Raw genomic sequence first — 20,003 nt, forward strand, 5'->3', positions numbered from 1 at the left:
AGTGGTCACTCTCTTCACTTTCATGAAGAGAGTGACCTCTAAACCATTCTCCCTTGATAATCCAATGAGTTCTTTTTGACCAGGTTTCATCTTGATGATGTCAATGTTACTTCTCCGTCCCTGCTTATTTAAACAAACAGACCCATGAGCCACTTCAACAACTTCAAATGGTTCTGAAAACTTAGATTCTCCTTTTTAAACTTTGTAGGGCTTCTTAACAATGACCCAATCGCCTTTGTTGATCTCCTTGACAGTTGCCCTATGTACTTTATCATGGTAAATCTTAGACTTAAGTTGATGCTCTTGGATTCTTTCTTTTACTTTTAGATGACTATCATTAATTTCCATAAAACTGGATTTTCCTTTCACATTAAAAGCAAACTTTGGGGTAAGTAAGGTGCTTCCTTTCCTCCCTCTCATCAGAAAAAAATGGAGAATGTCATGTCACATTGTTAGTAGTGTTGTTGTACGAGTTCACTCTTTCCTGTATGAATTCTTTAACTGGAAATCCAGACGTAAGGGCAAGCTGAACACCTTCTTTTAAAAATCTGTTGACTCTCTCAACCTGTCCGTTGGATTTCGGAGAATAAAGAGGTGTTTTATCTTGTTTTTGTCCACCCTAAGCGTGGAAGGGTATACTCAGATGTGAGTCCCTTGCTCATTGCACCATCAGGATTCAAGCAAGCCGGGCCGAAGACGGCTGAAATGCCAGAAACCGGTCCCCGGAAGCTTGTTTCCTTCCCAGTGTAAGAATTGGCTTTTGGAGTCTGGTCTGCCCTGTTCCCATGATGCACTGGGCCAGGGACAGACTAATTTGCATACAGCCAGGTTCTGAAACTGGGATGGTGCAATGAGCTAAAAAACGGTGTTGGATCTAGCCCTGATCTCTTGACTGGGTGAGAGTATTCTGCTTAATTCAGAGACTCTGTCCATCACCACCCCTTGTTGTAAATATCATAGAGTTAACAAGCAGTAGCAAATCCAAAAGTATGACCAAACTGGTTCCACTTTTTTTTTTAAATCACAGACATATGTGAAGTGTCAGCTAATAATGAGGATTTAATAATTAAAGTATTTATATTTATTTAAGTAAAACAATAAGTAATAAAAAACAAGTAATAAGGCTCACAGGCAGCCGAAAGGAAACACAACTGACTGGTAGAGCAGCTGGTGAAGGAATGCATGAACATTCCATGACGTGTACTATATACAATCACTAGGTTCTATGTTATGTCACAATGGCTCAACCAGCAAGTGGAAATGAGGTGCAAGATAACTATACAAACAGTGAAACTTTACTGTTATAGACATGTACAACATCTCCTTTTTTTGCAAAAACAAAAAGCATATTAATAGATAACATATTCTCGTACTTATTGGGGAAGCGAGATAAGCTTCCTGAACTAGTGCATGAACCATCAAACATATTGCAAGAAGATTCATCACTGCCTCTGGCAACATTTGACTCTGTATTGAAAAAATGGGTTACACTTGAGTTATCAACTTTGTGGCTTGTGCTACTCTCAGATTCATTCTCAACTACAGCATGACTGGGAACATATGTGTCACAATTAGAAGAGTGGTCACTCTCTTCACTTTCATGAAGAGAGTGACCTCTAAACCATTCTCCCTTGATAATCCAATGAGTTCTTTTTGACCAGGTTTCATCTTGATGATGTCAATGTTACTTCTCCGTCCCTGCTTATTTAAACAAACAGACCCATGAGCCACTTCAACAACTTCAAATGGTTCTGAAAACTTAGATTCTCCTTTTTAAACTTTGTAGGGCTTCTTAACAATGACCCAATCGCCTTTGTTGATCTCCTTGACAGTTGCCCTATGTACTTTATCATGGTAAATCTTAGACTTAAGTTGATGCTCTTGGATTCTTTCTTTTACTTTTAGATGACTATCATTAATTTCCATAAAACTGGATTTTCCTTTCACATTAAAAGCAAACTTTGGGGTAAGTAAGGTGCTTCCTTTCCTCCCTCTCATCAGAAAAAAATGGAGAATGTCATGTCACATTGTTAGTAGTGTTGTTGTACGAGTTCACTCTTTCCTGTATGAATTCTTTAACTGGAAATCCAGACGTAAGGGCAAGCTGAACACCTTCTTTTAAAAATCTGTTGACTCTCTCAACCTGTCCGTTGGATTTCGGAGAATAAAGAGGTGTTTTATCTTGTTTGATATCATTATGTTCCAAAAATGAAACCATTTTCTCAGAGGTGAATTGTTTACCATTATCAGAAACTAAAATGTTAGGTAGTCCTTCTATAGAAAAACATTTCTCCAAAAATTCAATAACAGAAATGGTGTCTATGGTTGCCACAAATGCAAAATATATCCATTTGCTATAGTAATCACTGACTACTATCATATACCTACAGTCATTTTCCAAAATATTGAATGGACCTACAAAATCTATTGCAATTTTGTTCCAGGATATATCAGGAATAGGTACCAATTGCATTTCATTTACACTGGGTTTCCAATGCTTATCTGATTTTAAACACACTACACAGTTGTCAACAAACAAATTAACATCCAAATCCATTACTGGCCACCAATAGTGCATTTTTAACATTTTCTTGGTTGAGGTAGAACCAGGATGACTTCTGTGAGCCAACCCGATTAAAGATTTTCTCAATTTGGTAGATGGAATTGACAGATCTCCTCGGACAATAAAACTAACTACAATACTGAGTTCATCAGCAACTTGGAAATAAGTTTTGAGATCAGAAGTAAGATTTCTCACTGGGGGCCAATTTCCCATTCTATACTCTCTAACTTTAAGGAGAAGTGAGTCTTTGTTGCATACATTTAGCCATTCTGCTTCACTACAAACTTGTTCAGTATCTTTGACAAAATCAACAGATGCATCAATACACTCTGTGTCTTCTTCCAACTTTGGTTCTGAACATAACAGTGGTAATCTTGATAAACAATCAGCTCTGACATTATCTTTACCTGATATATGTTTAATTTTAAAATTGTATTCTTGCAGCCTTGCCAATAATCTTACTAACCTTGCAGAGGCCTTACCATTACCACTACCACATCTATCCATCACGTAGGTCAATGGCTTGTGATTCATAATTAATTCAAATTTCTTGCCCCAAAGATGCATTTTAAGTTTCTCCACAGCCCACACACAGGCCAATGCTTCCCTCTCTATGGTGCTGTAATGAAACTCAGAATCATGCAAACGCCTGAAAATGAATGCAACCGTATGGACAGACCCTTTTACTTTTTGTGTGAAAATAGCACCAATTCCAACAGAGCTGGCATCAACTGTTTTGATGTTAAAACCTTCAGCATATATGGGTTCAACGTAGGAGCAGTAATATTTGCAAGTTTCATCTCAGAATATATTGCATCTTGGTCATTGGCCCAGACATATTTTTCACCTTTACCTAACAAAGACAGCAAAGGTTCAACTTTATCTGCATAGTTTTCAATGAAACATGAATAATATTCACTGAGACCTAAGAAGGACCTCAGAGAATCTTTGTTTTCAGGTCTAGGTGCATCTGCAATTGCTTTAACTACCTCAAGTTTGGGCTTGATTCCCTCACCACTCAATATGTGACCTAAATACTCTATTTCTTTTAGAAGGAATTTACACTTATCCTTAGCAACAGTCATACATCTCTCACTTAATTTTCGGAGAACAGTATCCAGAATTACATTATGTTCCTCAACGGTACCTGAATGTATAAGAATATCATCTTGAAACTTCTCAACACCTTCAACACCCTTCAACTTCTGAAAGACACTAGCTGATGAGGCTAGTCCAAATGAAAGTCTAACAAATGTATACACTCCCAAAGCTGTTATGAATGTGGTATAATCTTTTGAATCATCAGAAAGTTTAACTTGGTGGTAGGCCGACTTCAGGTCAATTAAAGAAAAATATTTTGATCCAGAGGTAGTTGCTAAAATCTCCTGAATCTTGGGTAATGTATGGCAATCCACCAAAATATTTCTATTCAATGACCTCAAGTCAGCACACAAACGAATATCGCCATATTTCTTTTTAATAATGACAATTGCAGAAACCCACTCAGCAGAATAAGTTTGTTCGATCACCTCTTCTTCAACCAATTTATTGAGTAATTTTTTCAAATCACTCCTGACAGACAGTGGAACTGCCCTTACCTTGTGTTTTACTGGAATGGCATTTTTCTTCAATTTGATCGAATGTTCAAATCCTTTCACACATCCAATACAATCGTCAAAAATTGAATGATACCTTTGAAGAACTAAATCTAAACTATTGTGAGGAGAGGAAGAAGAAGAAGAAGAAGAAGAAGCATGGACGGATGCAACAACAGCATCACTAAGAACAATTGGATCATCTGCACCTGTTTTAAAAAAACATATTTTTATTAAGATTTTTGCAATTTTCTCCCGGGGTATCAGCACAGTAAATTACCAACATAAACAGGACAACAGAGATACAACGTTTCAAAGGAGATAAAAAACAACAATTCATAAGACCAGGCAGAGACTTAAGCAATATTACCAGAAATATTTGACCAAACCTACCAAAGACACAAAATGTAGGCGATTATCTTTGAGCAAAGAATATACCATAAATCTAATGCAACATAATTCAATTAAACTTTAGCAATCTATAACCGCCGTGTATTGGGTTACCCCGTATTACTTTTCTATTCAGACTGATTCTTTCCATCTTGTTATAGGGGCCCAGATGTTCAGACCCACCAGTTTTGCTTTCTTTCCCCTTCTATAATAATTCGACCTCTCCATCATATATATAGAAAGTAATCGGGCCAACCATTATTGAAAGGTCGGGGGGGAGAGATCCAGCCATGCAAAAGCGATGTTAATCCTCAAAACCGTCATAGCGATGAAGAGAAAATGGGGAGCTATTTCATTTGTCCGGTTACTTATCAATCCCAACAGAATTAATTCGGAGGTTAGTGCCAGTTTTAGGCCAAGTGAGTAATCTAAAAATTCCCGGATTGCTTCCAGGAGCCCTTGCAGGCGAGGGCAAGATGCAAACATATGCACTAAATCCGCATTGGTTCCTCCGCATCTAGGACATAAAATCCCTGATAGCCCGCCCCACTAGGCTATTTTAGCCGTAGTGTAATATAACGAAAAGGAAGTTCTGTAATGTTGTGCCTGGAGCCCAGCTGAACACAAGGCAGTATGGGCTATCTCTAAAGATTTTATAAGTGCATCCGGAGCAGCCCCCACACGTTCGGCCCATTTGATCCCATGCTTGATTAGGTCATCTGGCTTCAAGCTGATCAACTCCGCATATTTTAACTTAATAGATCCCCTATCCCTACATCGTAGGGTGCACCTGGTTTTAAGATAATCCCTAAGCGTGCTAAATCCTTCCAACCTACTATATTTCTTCCATGTTCTGCAACATACATTTTAGTTATGATGGATCTTCTTTTGATATTCAACATGTCCTGAAAATAACCTAACATGTTTATATTGAAATCACCAAAAGCTTTTGGGCTGACATCTGATGCTAATAAATGTATGTGTGACCAGTTTTCTTCATACTTTTTATCAGCGACAATTGTAATGGGTGACCCTGAGTCAGCCATTATTTTTGTGAGAGGTTGGCCTGGCATATGATGTCCACTATTCTAGTGGGTACTTTGCACCAGTCCAAACGACCCTTATTGATGGTAGGTTTAAGACAGCCTTTATAGAAAGCTATCCTAGTGGTAGCTATGGAGAGCAGCCTTCAGGCTAAGTCTTGAAGGAATGTAAAGCAGCTTGTTTTACCAGTCTATGATCTCTTGAATGATCAAATGAAAGAGCACCACACCAGGTAGATATATATATATATATATATATATATATATATATATATATATATATATATATATATATATAATATATGTATTTATTCTAAACACAACCCCTCTAGTCTCTTTATGAGGCTAGAAGCAAAAGTACAATTCAAGAACTTAGATAGCACACAGTAAATTAGCACAGTATACGTTTTGCCCTAGGGGCCTCACAAACCATATACTAAGAAAGTGGTATAAGTACTACTCTCAACATAGAGACCAGGCCTAGAGCCTGTAGAACCGCTAGGGCAACCAAGAACCACCCAAGGTAGGGACGCAAGAGACCCACGGGGGACGCGTGCAGTGTCTAAACACAGCCACAAATCACCATTGACTTCTATGGAGAAAGTTAGAGTTACAATTTTCAAGAATAAGGACACTTAGGAGTGGACTACGGTAAAACTGTTTCAGTACTGGACACTTCGAGAGTCGAGACCCACCGGAGCACCGAAGTACTCCTGTTACCTCACCCAGAGAAGCCGGGTGCATAAGTGTCTTTCCGTGTCGGGTTTCGTCTTCAATCAATCAATCAATCAATCAATCAGGTCATTTGTAGAGCGCACTACTCACCCGTAGGGTCTCAAGGCGCTGGGAGGGGGGGGTGCCGCTACTGCTCGAACAGCCAGGTCTTGAGCTTCTTCCTGAAGGAGAGGTGGTCTTGGGTCAGGCGCAGATTGGTCGGAAGTGAGTTCCAGGTCTTGGCGGCCAGGTAGGAGAAGGATCTTCCTCCTGTTGTCGCTCTTCGGATGCGATTCCAATGGAGAGCTGCAAAGAAGTGCTGCAGGCGTCCAGGTGAAGAGTACAAAAAGAGGGATAGAGACGGTTGACTATATGTTTCTGCACCTCGTGCCAGTTCTGAAATCCAATGTCCCACGCAAACAGCCCTGGCATCAACCGTCTATTGTTGTCACTGTGCTCCAGATCCTTCAAACTATAATTGTTTGGGCGTGCGTAAGGGAAAGAAGTCCAAAGATATCCAGGTAAATTTTGATAAATTTTCTTTTATTTCATTTTCAATAATGAGAATTCTTTACAGTCCAATCAACGCGTTTCGTTCTCCATCTGAAAACTTCATCAGGGCTGAAAGTACATAAAAAATCATAAACATTTATATCACATTAATACTCTACCCGGTAAATGTTTAAAAGAGCCTCAGCATCACAGAATGGAGAGCAAAAACAACATAATATTCAAATGAGAAATTCGTGGGGTTAAAATCCAAAAGGGATTTAAACACAAGATATTATTTTGATATACATTTAACAGTGAGGCATAACAAAACACTACTAAGGGAAAGGAAACAAACAACAATGAATAAAGTTTGAACAAACGGAAAGGACCACTCTTCTACTTTAAAATCATAACACATGTATCAATATAATTCCATAATGTAACCCAAAATACAGTGCCCGAGAGCCATGGCACCAACTTCTGGGACAAGTAACATGAAGGAAAAACGTCTTAGGTTTAGAGGAACCCATTTACAGGGAGAAATATATATACATTATTGTACAAAAAAGGAAAGCAGACAATTGTTTCAAGTGATTTTATCCAATATCAAGGTCAGGGCATGATAAGTATATCAACACTTTTGGTAATCATAACTTGAACATGCTCACCCGACATATTTCTACCCAGTGTGTAAAACACGGGGTACCCTATGTACTTAAAGTTGAAAAAGAAAGCAATAGGAGAAGAAAAGGAAAGGAGTCCCAAACATTGCATAATCAAATGTTAATTACTAAAAAAGATAACATCATCTTAAAATAATAAATCAAAAATATATATCAAAACATTCAAAAGTCCGGTGTTTTTACTCCATTAATATAAGGACATGGTCTCACCTTAAAAGTTGTGAAACGCCGTTTTGTACGATGCATAAAAGAAATCAGTCAATCCTGCCAGGTTTGAGGACCCCTCTTTTGTTTCTTATCCGCATGTTTGACAGTTCATGCTCTTTTAGTGTCCAGATTAGGAACTACTCTCCATAGACATTTTGGAACGCTTTTAGTTTCAAGCCACTAATATGTGTGAAATAAGTGCAGAAACAAAAACCTTAGTAAAAACCATTATAAATAATAAACACTAATATACAGTTCAAGTCTTATTTTTTATTTCTATTTAGAACCTCTACTTGGAATGGACTACATATATATCTTTTCACGAACAATCGTGAGATTGACTGATTTCTTTTATGCATCGTACCAAACGGCGTTTCACGACTTTTAAGGTGAGACCATGTACTTATATTAATGGAGTAAAAACACCGGACTTTTGAATGTTTTGATATATATTTTTGATATATTATTTTAAGATGATATTATCTTTTTTAGTAATTAACATTTGATTATGCAATGTTTCGAACTCCTTTCCTTTTCTTCTCCTATTGCTTTCTTTTTCTTTGCTTTTCTTTTTTTTATTGTGTCTGAAAAGCATTCACTGAATGCAACCCACCCTGCCCCAATACACTAAAGCCTGTCTGGGGAGGTGCTGGCACCTCCCTGGACAGGAAACCTATTGTCCAGGCCTACCCTGCTGGAGTTTCATCCAGCAGCAGGAGGTCAGACTTGTGTCTGTGGCAGCAGCATCCATTCTGTGATGCTGAGGCTCTTTTAAACATTTACCGGGTAAGTAAGTGTGTACATGTCTTCTCCCTCTAGAAGGGTGGAATTCTAACCCAGCCGCCAGAATTGGCTGGGGGGGTGGGTAGGATTCTAAAGCGTTTGACACCACACACGACATGTTTTGATAAAGCCTTTCCAAAGTTAGCATTAACCGCGAGGATTAACATGCACTTAAGAGTATATGGTATGGCTATATCATAGAACAGCTATAAGGAAGGGATTCCGAAAGCTGCAGAGGGGCTCAGCTCATGCTAGGGCACCCTCTCACACAAAACCAAGCACTCTGCCTTCAGGATTGTCAAGGCCTGCCATAGGAGTGACTTATGGGTTTATATGTGTCTATATATAGGTAGATAATGGTGTACTATATCTACGTAAGGGGTGCTTACACCACCTTACCCAGGCTGCAAGTGCAGACCTGTGGTGCCATTTTGGAAGGCTTCCCAGGGGTGGCATAATACATGCTTCAGCTTCTGGTAGGCCTCTGGTGTACCTATGCCCTTGGTACCTAAGGTACCATATACTAGGGACTCACAAGGGTAACCCAGTAACCACTCTGGAGTGTACCTAATGTACAGGTTACCAATTTAGAGAGAGAACAGTTAGGCTGTGGTCCTGATTAGCAGGGCCACAGCCAGTCTAAAGTCGATAAACCAGTGAAACACAGCAAAACGTGAAGGTAACCATAGGAAGCAGATCCCACTCTCCTACACAACCCCCCCCCAAAAAATGCAGGGACATTAAACTAACCTTGAGCAGTTGAGTCTTCATGTTCTAAGTGTAAATATCTGGAGAGTCCATCTGCATTGGCATGGTTACTCCCAGGTCTATGTTCCACTGTATATCCATCCCCTGTAGGGAAATGGACCACCTCAAAAGTTTGGGGTTTTCACCCTTCATCTGTTTTAGCCATAAGAGAGGCTTATGGTCTGTCTGAACTGTGAAGTGAGTGCCAAACAAGTATGGCCTCAGCTTCTTCAGAGCCCAAACCACAGCAAAGGCCTCCCTCACAATAGCGTTTCTAGACCCAATTTTTACAAATCTAGACACAATCACCTGCTCACCAGCCCTACCAATAATCTGGTCTGACCACTTCCAGATTAATTTCTCCCTGACGTCACCCTATAATAGAAACACTCTAAACACAGTAAATAGCATGGAGAATTCACAAAGAAACTGGAAGAGGCTAGACTTAAAAAAATTAAACAAATGTCTAGAAGAGCACATACCACCTATGGAGCAAGAGATAGGCCCCATAGCAAACGAAACACAAAGCTGGTTCATGGAAGCGGCCGATTTATGCCTCCCTATTTCGAAACAAAAAAAAAAAAATACACATCACCCCCCGCTCCCTGGTATAACGATTCCTTGAAAAATTCTAAATCTTCTTGCAAAGTTTTAGAAAGAACTTGGAGGAGAAACTATGACTCCATAGACAAACTAGCCTATAAATCTGCCCTGAGTAAGTACCACAAAGAATGTAGACAGGCACGTGCCACCTTTGTGAACTTAACCATTACCAAAGTTTAAAATTGCGCAAAAACGCTATTCAATATAGTGAAAATTCTGGCAGGCTCAGATACAATAGCCAAGCCACCTCTGCTGTCCAAATCCAAATGTGAAGAACTAGCTACTTTCTTCATAGACAGAGTGGACGGTATCTATCGAGGAATCGGATCACAACAAGACGAGGCCCCTAGACTTGAAGTCCCTACATCTGACCGGGCACATAAACATCCTGTAAAGGCCGACGATTTGTTAAAGGACTGGCCCCTACTGACAACTAATATCACAAGAGATTTACTAAATTCAATTAAATCAGGATCTCCAAGGGACCCGATCCCAGCAAATATTCTTAAACAACTTGATCACTCAGTGATGTCAAACATAACCAATGTACTCAACACGTCAATTAAAGACGCCAAAGTTCCAGCCCTCTGGAAGCATGCCATGATTCATCCTCTATTGAAAAAACCAAATGCAGATACATCTGATACAAAAACCTACCGACCCATTTCTTTACTTCCTATTTTGTCCAAAATCTTGGAAAAACACATTCATATACACTTGACACAATATGTCAATACCCACCTTTTACTTCACCCATAACAGTCCGGTTTTAGGGCAGGTTTCTCGACAGAAACCACACTCCTGGGTGTGACGGAGACAATCCGCCAGAAGTTGGATCAAGAGGAAACAGTAGCGCTCATCTTTTTGGATTTGAGCGCTGCTTTTGATACTATCTCACATCATGTGCTCGTAAAAACACTGAGCAACATAGGAATAGGCGGAGACGCCCTAAAGTGGATCCGAGACTTTCTTGCAAACAGAACGTTCCAAGTTTTCTCCCAAAATGCCTGCTGCGAAACACATTCATTTAGCCATGGCGTACCGCAGGGATCAATCTTGAGTCCGCTTCTCTTCAACCTTTATGTAAAGCCTTTGGCGGAGTTAGCTGAGGAGCCGGGACTCACGATTTATTCCTACGCAGACGACTCACAAATTATTTTCTCCCTTGCAACTCAAAATGCAAATGATATCTCGACGCTGAAAACAGGACTAAATAACATCGCAACTTGGATGAAGGCTAACTTCCTAAAACCTAACGGAGAAAAAACAGAGGTAGTAATCTTTGGAAAACAGAAACAGCTATGGAGCCAAAAACATTGGCCAGAAAAAATGGGTAACCTCCCGATCCCAGTACCACAAGTACGAAATCTTGGCATACTCCTTGATGATAATCTGAGCATGCATGCACAATCAATTAAAGTTGCAGCCACCTGTTTCTCCATCATTAGGTGGCTGAGAAAAATCTGCTGGATGCTCCCAGAGTCAACTAAAAAAACGGTAGTAAATGCCTTAATTACGTCCCGCTTAGACTACGGTAACATACTTTACTTGGGATCAAATAAAACAGTGGCCCACTGCTTACAGATGGCCCAAAATGCGGCAGTCAGATTGCTATGTAAAGTACCAAAAAGAGAATCAGTTTCTACATTCCGACGCAAGCTACACTGGTTGAATGTACAAAATCGAGTGAAATTTAAAGCACTCATATACATGTACAAAATTAAAGCCAACAGGGCCCTAAGTGCCTCTGCACTCTGGCTAAAACTTATATCCCAACCAGGATCCTCAGATCGGCCACCCAGGGCCGTTTTGTGATCCCTAAATTTAAGCGTGTCCGCACTGGAGGAAAATCTTTTGCCTACCTGGGTCCTTACCATTGGAACTCCCTCCCCATTGCAATGAGAAACGAGCCGAATTACTCCAACTTTCGCAAGTTGCTAAAAACCTGGCTGTTTGATAAATAAAGACACTTTTATCTATACAGAAGCGGCTAGCTGCGCCGGGAAACCCTCTTTGGGTAGCTGTTGCGCAATACAAGTACAATAAATAAATAAATAAATAAATAAATAGGGGTCAGCCTTCTACTAATAAAAGCTACTGGCTGGTCCTGACCTTCATCATTCAATTGTGACAGCACAGTCCTTACTCCCAACTCAGATGCATCTTCTTGGACAATGAATTCTTTGGAGTAGTTAGGACTTTGCAGATTTGGTGCAGTGCACATGGCCTGTTTCAGGTCATCAAATGCCTTTGGACAGCTGACTGTCCACTGAACTTTCTTAGGCATTCTTTTAGAAGTTAGGTCATTCATGGGTATCACAATGGATCCATACCCCTTGACAAATCTTCTATAGTACCCAGTCAGGCCCAAGAAAGCTTTGACCTGAGTCTAGGTGGTTGAAGCAACCCAGTCTATTGTGGTCTGGACTTTGCTCTGCAATGGTTGAACCTGGCCTCCACCTACAAGGTGGCCCAGGTACACAACCTGACTCTGCCCTATCTGGCACTTAGTAACCTTGATAGTTAGGCCTGCCTTCTGCAGGGCCTCCAAAACATTTCTGAGGTGGACCAGGTGATCCTCTCAGGTGGAGCTAAAGACAGCAATATCATCTAGACAAGCGGCACTATAGTCTTCCAGGCCTGTTGAGACTTTACTCACCAACCTTTGAAATGTGGCAGGTGCATTTTTCGGACCAAAGGGCATTACCACAAATTGATAATGTCCACTAGGGGTTGAAAATGCGGTTTTTGGCTTTGCATCATCAGCTAGTCTGATCTGCCAGTAGCCAGCTGTTAGATCAAATGTGCTCAGAAATTTGGCAGATGCCAACATATCTATTAGCTCATCTGCTCTTGGTATTGGATGGGCATCAGTCCTAGTGACTGCATTGAGACTATGTAGTCTACACGAAACCTCATCTCTCTCTTACCACCCTGGGTGTGAGGTTTGGGTACTAGGACTGCTGGACTAGCCCAATGACTATCTGAAGGTTCAATCATTCTCAGATCCAACATTTTCTGGACTTCTGTACTGATACAGTCCCTGACATGACCAGGTTGCCTGTAAATCTTATTTTGAACAGGCAGACTGTCCCCAGTGTCCACTTCATGAGTGCACCAGGTAGTCTGACTTGAAATCAGTGAAAACATATGTCTGAACTGTTGGAGAACTTGTCTGCAAAAAGTCTGCTGTTGATCAGTGAGGCTGCCTGCCAAGGCTACTCCATCAACTGATCCATCATCAGGGTTCTGAGAGAGCAGGTCTGGGAGAGGGTCACTCTCTTCCTCCTGTCCTTCATCAGTAGCAATGAGCAAGCCCATGTCTGCCCTGTCAACATATGGTTTTAATCTGTTGACATAAAGCACCCTATGGGGGCTCCTGAGAGTTCCAAGATCTAACAAATAGGTAACCTCTCCCTTCTGTTCAACAATAGTTTGGGGCCCACTCCACTTGTCTTGCAGAAGTGCTGGAGCCACAGGCTCCAACACCCACACTTTCTGTCTTGGCTGGTAAACAGTCAGTACAGCCTTTTGGTCATGCCAGGCTTTCTGTAATTCCTGGCTAGCCTCAAGGTTTTTAGTTGCCTTTTTCATGTACTCAGCCATCCATAGTCGACAATATCCTGTTTAGGGGGTTTGAGAGGTAAGTCCCACTCCTCCTTCACCAGACAAAGTGGTCCTCTGACAGGGTGTCCAAACATAGGTTCAAATGGGCTGTAGCCAACCCCCTTCTGAGAAACCTCCCGGTATGCAAACAAAAGGCAGGGAAGCAGTATATCCCATCTCCGCCTGAGCTTTTCTGGGAGACCCTTAATCATACCCTTTAAGGTTTTGTTGAATCTTTCAACTAAACCATTGCATTGTGGATGATAGGGTTTGGTGAACTTGTAGTTCACTCCACACCCCTTCCACATTGCAGTCAAGTAGCTGGACATAAAGTTTGCACCTCTGTCAGATACTACCTCCTTATGAAAACCCACTCTTGAGAAAACTCCCAAGAGGGCTCTTGCCACAACAGGTGCTGTAGTGGTCCTAAGGGGAATTGCCTCTGGGTACCTAGTGGCATGTTCCACTACCACTAGGATAAACCTGTGCCCAGATGCAGTTTGAGGATCCATTGGTTCAACAATGTCAATCCCCACTCTTTCAAAGGGAACTCCCACCACAGGTAGTGGTATGAGGGGGGCTTTTGTAGTGCCACCTGCCTTACCACTGGCTTGAAAGGTTACACAGGAGCGACAAAACTCCTTGGTGTCTTCAGACATGTGGGGCCAGTGAAAGTGAGGGACAATTCTGTCCCAAATCTTGTTCTGGCCTAAGTGTCCTGCTAGGGGAATATCACGGGCTAGTGTCAATAGAAAGCCCCTGAATGCCAAAGGTATGACCAACCTCCTGGCTGCACCAGGCGTGGGGTCTCTACTCTCTGAATACAGGAGTCCATCATCCCAATAAATATCATGGGTGCCACTAGCATTCCAAGCAGCCTCAGCAGCAGCTTGCTGTCTGAGGGGTTCAAGAGAAGGGCAGCTCAACTGCGCCTGACTCAGATCTGCCCTGGAAGGGCCCCCTGTCCCTAAGAACTCAACCTGATCAGGCTCAAGCTCCTCTGGGACAGTTCCTCCTTCAGGCTCACAATCAGTTTCCTCAGAAGACTGATCCTCACTCTGAGTCCGGGGGGAAGGCACTGCCTTAACCCTACTGCTCCTTTTCTTGGAAGGCACCTGGTCCATTATTCCAGAATCCAGGGCCTGTCCAGGGTTAGACTTTCTGACCTGTGACCCAGTCACAGCAAACACATGTGCAGGGATCCTAAGCATTGCTGCAAGGGCCTCAACTCCAGTTCAGACCAGGCTGAAGTCATTGCCAAGCAAGCATTTTACAGGGAGGTCTGCATTGATCAAAACCTTCTTAAGGCCAGTTACCCCTCCCCAGGAGAAAGAAACAACTGCCACCGCAAAATGTCCTATTTTTAAACATTTTGTGCATTTTTTACAAAGCGCATGACATCCGCAATAGTCAGCCTCATGAAATTTGGATGTACACCTGAAACAAACAAAGGTTTGAGATTCTATAAAACCCACTCGGTTTGTTTCTTTTCTCATTTGTCATGACAACTCTCCTTTTATCCTGACCAGAAAAAATATTACTAAACAGTACGAAATCCTTGGGTCTTTTACAAAAATCAGGGAGTGTGGCAAACCACTACTAGATAGTTTGTGAACAAAAAGATAAACAATCCAAAACCAATGACTATATGCCACAGAACTAGCTGTGGGCACTTCCCTTTTCAGGAGGAAATCCCTCACTCACCAGAGGTGACATGCTTCATCATATGGGATTCTCCTCCCTGAAGAAAAACCTTGTTCCTCTGGGGGCTACAACCCCTTCTCTGAGAGGGAGGAGCTCATGTATGTTTTAAATAGCTGGTAGGATATTCTAAATCCACTTATGAAGAGACCGCTGTGTGAATGAGGGTGCAGCGCAAAGAAACAACAAGCATTGGCATAGCCAATAGGTCTCACTTTTGGGACCTTATAAGTATTTAGTTATGCAGCACAATATGCTTGCATGGCTAAACACTTATAAGATCCCAAAGGTGAGACCTATTGGCTATGCTAATGCTGGTTATGTTTTATTGCCAATATCGTATTCAGAGTTTCACATTCTCATTTGCAGAACTGAAACAATTTTAATTCCAATTATTCATAACATCTCTAACACTCATTTGTCTGAAATGTAAAAAACAAATTGTGCTAACAAACATTGTCAAAGTCAATGGGCCTGGCTTGGGTGTTTTTTCTAATGGTGATCTGTTGGTGTGTGATAGGTTTGGATGTACATAAACCTACAGTGGCACCCACTTAAATGGTTCAAAACACCACACCAGACCCCACAGATTGTCCCTGCATATAAGCTGGGAGATATAATCCAGTTTACCAAGACAAGGACTCCCAGAGCATGCCACAAGATAATTTTGCTTCCATGAAGCAGAATTAGGTTCTGGCTTGGAATGATGTGATACAAGCTGCCACCCTGGACCCCACAGTGTCCACTTATCATAGAAGGCTCAACCAGAGTCAGAGCAGAAGTCTGCTGCAGTAGCAGTTTAGTGTAGGCTAGAGCTGTAGAGTTGTGATGATTACAACCACATGCTGATCCCAAAGCTGTTAGATCAAAGGAAATTGTATAAAAGTTAGCTTTCTTCACTGGAGGATTGGCAAATGGACACTTCTGGAGAGCAATGCAGTAACTGGAGATGCCACAAGAGCACCAACAATATCCACCCAAAAAAGTGATCGAATTACCTTGCTAGCCCAGTAACAATATCTTACCTACTTTAGGGGCAGCCTTAATGGCAAACTTTTCACAGCATATTTGAGACTAGTCTAGCACAAAGATGGTTGTTACACCTGCATTGTGTTTGTAACTGTTAACAGGTTGTGAAGACAGTAGAGATAGTGGGACAAACAAAATGGCTTTAGATAATGCAACTAAACTGCCAAAGCAGGTGGTAGAAGTTGGGCCCACTTTAAATAACGACAGTTATGGATAAAGGCACCTAAATGAGTCATTTATTGCAGTAGATCGCTACATCAGCCCACTGCCACAGTGAGGCAAAGTTAATTACCTTCAGTAGATTACTCCACTGACCTTAGACCGTCAGTCAACTGAAAATGAACAGTGCACTTTGTCATGGCATGAACTTCGAGAACCCAACCTTTCTAGCAATGGGTGGATAGAGTACACACAAATGGCAGTAAGGCTTTGTTATAGTTCAGAACCAAGAGAAGCCTAAAGTGTATGAAAGTAGCTGCAAATTACTTCTACAAGAACATCATCCTTTATAACCCACCTCCACGATTGCCTACCTTGCACCATGGTGCCTACACCCACCTTAATTACATGAACCTTCACAGCTTTGAACTACATCTTTCACCAAATTGTGAAGTCAATTTATTCTCCCTGAGCACCAACATCACCCCCAACAATAAAATAAAGCCTGCCTTGTATTAGCTCTTGTCTAAAAAAGTGAGCAAGTATCTTCCAGAAATTCATCAGAATTGCTGCTCAAGCCCAGATACGCTGACACCATGTAGCAGGGTGTTGCATGTAATGTAACACGACACTTCTATAGCGCACTATCACTCCAGGGAGCATCTTGGCGCTTTGGATCAAACTGATATAAAAATGACCCGCAGCTGTGCTGTCCATGGGCGCCAACACTCATACCAGCGCTTTGCATACTGTATCCGTAAGACTGTAGATCCAGGTCTTAAAAGATTTCCTGAAGCACATTTCAGATGATTGAATCCATTTATACCCCCTCCACCCAAAATTAAAGGCATCCTACAAGGATGCTTCAAGGGCCAGAATATAATCAGATTACCCCCCATTCAGATGAAACGCCATTGCTTGGCAGTCCCCAACATCTTCCAAGCCAGCTACATCACTTACACCTTCATGACCAGTACCCTGCTGACTGGCACACCATCGAATACTGGAAATTTAACATAAAGAGAAACAAGGGCGCCTATTCCATTTATGCACCCAGGATTTGAACACCTAGGTACCCCTCAACACTGCTTCAAGTTAAGAATTGTTTGAATGCTCCTATTTAAAGGGCACTACATTACAATGCAGTGACTGCACACTCATGCTCCCAGCCAGCTGCCTAGGGCCATAGCTTCAGAGGGGGTGGGCAGAACTATTAAATGCATTTTGTGATAAAGAGTTGGGAACAGGTGCTTTCAGTTGGGTAGGGCGAGGCGTCAAATAAGTTAAACAATCGGAAGGCATAACGGCATAGAGCCTAAGTAGGACGCTTCTAAACATGGAGCTTGGTACACGTTGAAATCTTAGAATATGGTGGGGTGAGGGAGTGCCCGTAAATAAGACTAAAGCTAGGAGAACAGCAAGCACAGTACGGCATCTTAATGGGGGTTAGAATATTGGTATTGTAATTATATAGCGCTTACTAACCACTGACGAGGCGTCGAAGCTTTTATAATAACCCATGAGAGAGACGAACAAGTGCACCGTAAAACATTCGCCAAGGGTCAGAGGAAGACTTGCTAAACGGTGTATGCTCGTAAGAAGGTGTGGAGGCTCAGTGTATGCTCGTAAGAAGGTGTGGAGGCAAGCCTGAACATACAGCACCTCAAAGATAAGAGGTAGCCTCAGCAACACAACATATCAGGAAAGGGAAAAAAAGGAATACAAAGGAGCACTGGAAATCAGTGTCCAGGGTGACAAAGAAGGAAAGCTCCCACGGCCGCACTCACCCTAGTAACTCGCAAAGACATGGTGCGGAAACAGCAGCAGCGACTTCCACACAGCAACAGGAATATGCTTCGAGTAAGAATCAAGCAACTACAGTAACACAATACTGCACACAAGGGATTGGAGTAAAATGCAAGTGCTCACCAGGGGCGGTGGGTGACATTTGAAAGTGGTGGGGCGCACTGTGATTAGCATACTGCACCGTAGCGAGCGAGTGCAGCGAGCGAACCCCAAAAGGGGGGTTTGGGGGGATTACCCCCCCAGGAAAATTGTGAAAAAAAAGAAGAAAAATCGTGCATTTTCAAGCAAATTTGAGAAAGCAGGAAGGTTAATAAAGCAATTGTGAAAGTGCAGTTATTACACCCATGCCAGGGACCCAAGATAGCAACCATGATGCATCGGAAGACAAATAAAAACATCAGCACTCACACTAAAGACAGTCAACTCAACTTGCAACATTTACAGCAATGTATGTCTGAGAACTATTAACTAAACAACAACTTTGCCCACCTCGAGAATTTTCAGCACCCCACAAAGTAAATGATCTGCCTTTAAGAGGCCAACCACTAGCACTCAAAAACGATCCTGAAGACTATCGGGACTCACCATAGCCATGGCGAGTTGGGGAAAAGAGTAAAGACGGACTTCTAACACACATCTTAATGCTTATCAATACCCACTAAAATCGCCACTGGGTTTGGGAGAAATGACCAACTGCTCTAGACATCGTGAACAGAGCAATACAGAGAAAGACAGGCCGCTACTGCGAGGAGTTTCGACTTACTAGAAAATGTGTTGCGCTGGCCTGGTCTGGTCACACTATCAAGAGAGCAGTTGCAGCCGGCCAGGACTTGCGTTTGCAGGAGCCTCGGTAACATCACCTTGCTGGTGTTTTGTGCTTTGCCTCACCCTTCTATGGAGGAGGGGAGACTTTATTGCTCGGACCCCAATAGAGCACTGAGCTTCTACATAGATGGCACCCAAAGAACACTGGGTAGACAATCAGCTCTTTGTGGGGTTCAATGGAGTGAAAATATACAAGGCCATGCAGAAGAGAACCCTCCCCGGCTGGGTCGTGCTCTGCATTAACATCTGCTATACATTGGCTAAAAGGTAGTCTCCGGAAGGACTGCGTGCTCACTCTACTAGGTCCAAAGCTGCTACCACTGTGTGAGCACGTGGAGTTCTTGTCCTAGACATCTGTCAGGCGACTAAGTGGGCATCCCTCCATACGTTCACAAAGCACTATTGCTTGGACAGTCAGGTTCACTGAAGGGGTATTTTGCCGGCTCGGTCCTGCAGGACTTTCTGGTTTGGTTCCATTCAGACACCCTCCTCCAAATAGGTACTGCTTTGGTATCTCTTCAAAAGGTGAGCAATCTTCGGTTAGAAGTCTCTGTCAGAAGAACAAGGTACTTAGCCTTCGGTAATGCTCTTTCTGGTAGAGACTCTATTTACTCACAGGTTCTTAACTGACTCTCCATCCCCCGCCCCCTGTTCTATGAATTGGACTCTGTCCCTAAGTCCAAAGCTTAGAAATCTGCAGACTGGTCACACATAAAATGCTTGTGTGGCTCTGCTCTTGGTGTGTGGACAGCCCCGAAGGCAAGTGACTTCAGCAGAATGGATTGCGGCCGCGATGCGGGTCCCTGTGGCTGGTGGGGCTACGCCTCTACGCCCCAATGGACGCACCGCGGCTGAGACACCAGGATCGAAGTTCGGCGTTCACTTAAGATCCTGTGATTCTCGGCTATTCACATAAGCTTCCTGTGACTAAAGGAAAAGCGAATGTGACCAAGTGTAATAATATAATGGATGCCCTTGTAAAAGCGCTCCAATCCCTTCAGATCAAGTTCTGATCCATAAAACTGAAAAAAACCTACCCTAGTCCTATTATAGACTG

General features: G+C 42.2%; 1 protein-coding gene across 1 annotated transcript in view; it reads right to left on the reverse strand.

Annotated features, from left to right (window-relative positions):
- STRN4 (striatin 4) overlaps positions 1–6,646 on the reverse strand; it is a 316,827-nt gene extending 310,181 nt beyond the window's left edge. Inside the window, exon 1 of the mRNA XM_078660996.1 lies at positions 6,417–6,646. The gene's annotated coding sequence lies outside the window, so the exon portion shown is untranslated. The remainder of the gene's footprint in view (positions 1–6,416) is intronic.
- Positions 6,647–20,003: the final 13,357 nt, after the last annotated feature.

Source organism: Lissotriton helveticus, chromosome 9 (genome assembly GCF_964261635.1).
Source record: "Lissotriton helveticus chromosome 9, aLisHel1.1, whole genome shotgun sequence".
NCBI classification, from domain to species: Eukaryota; Metazoa; Chordata; class Amphibia; order Caudata; family Salamandridae; genus Lissotriton; species Lissotriton helveticus.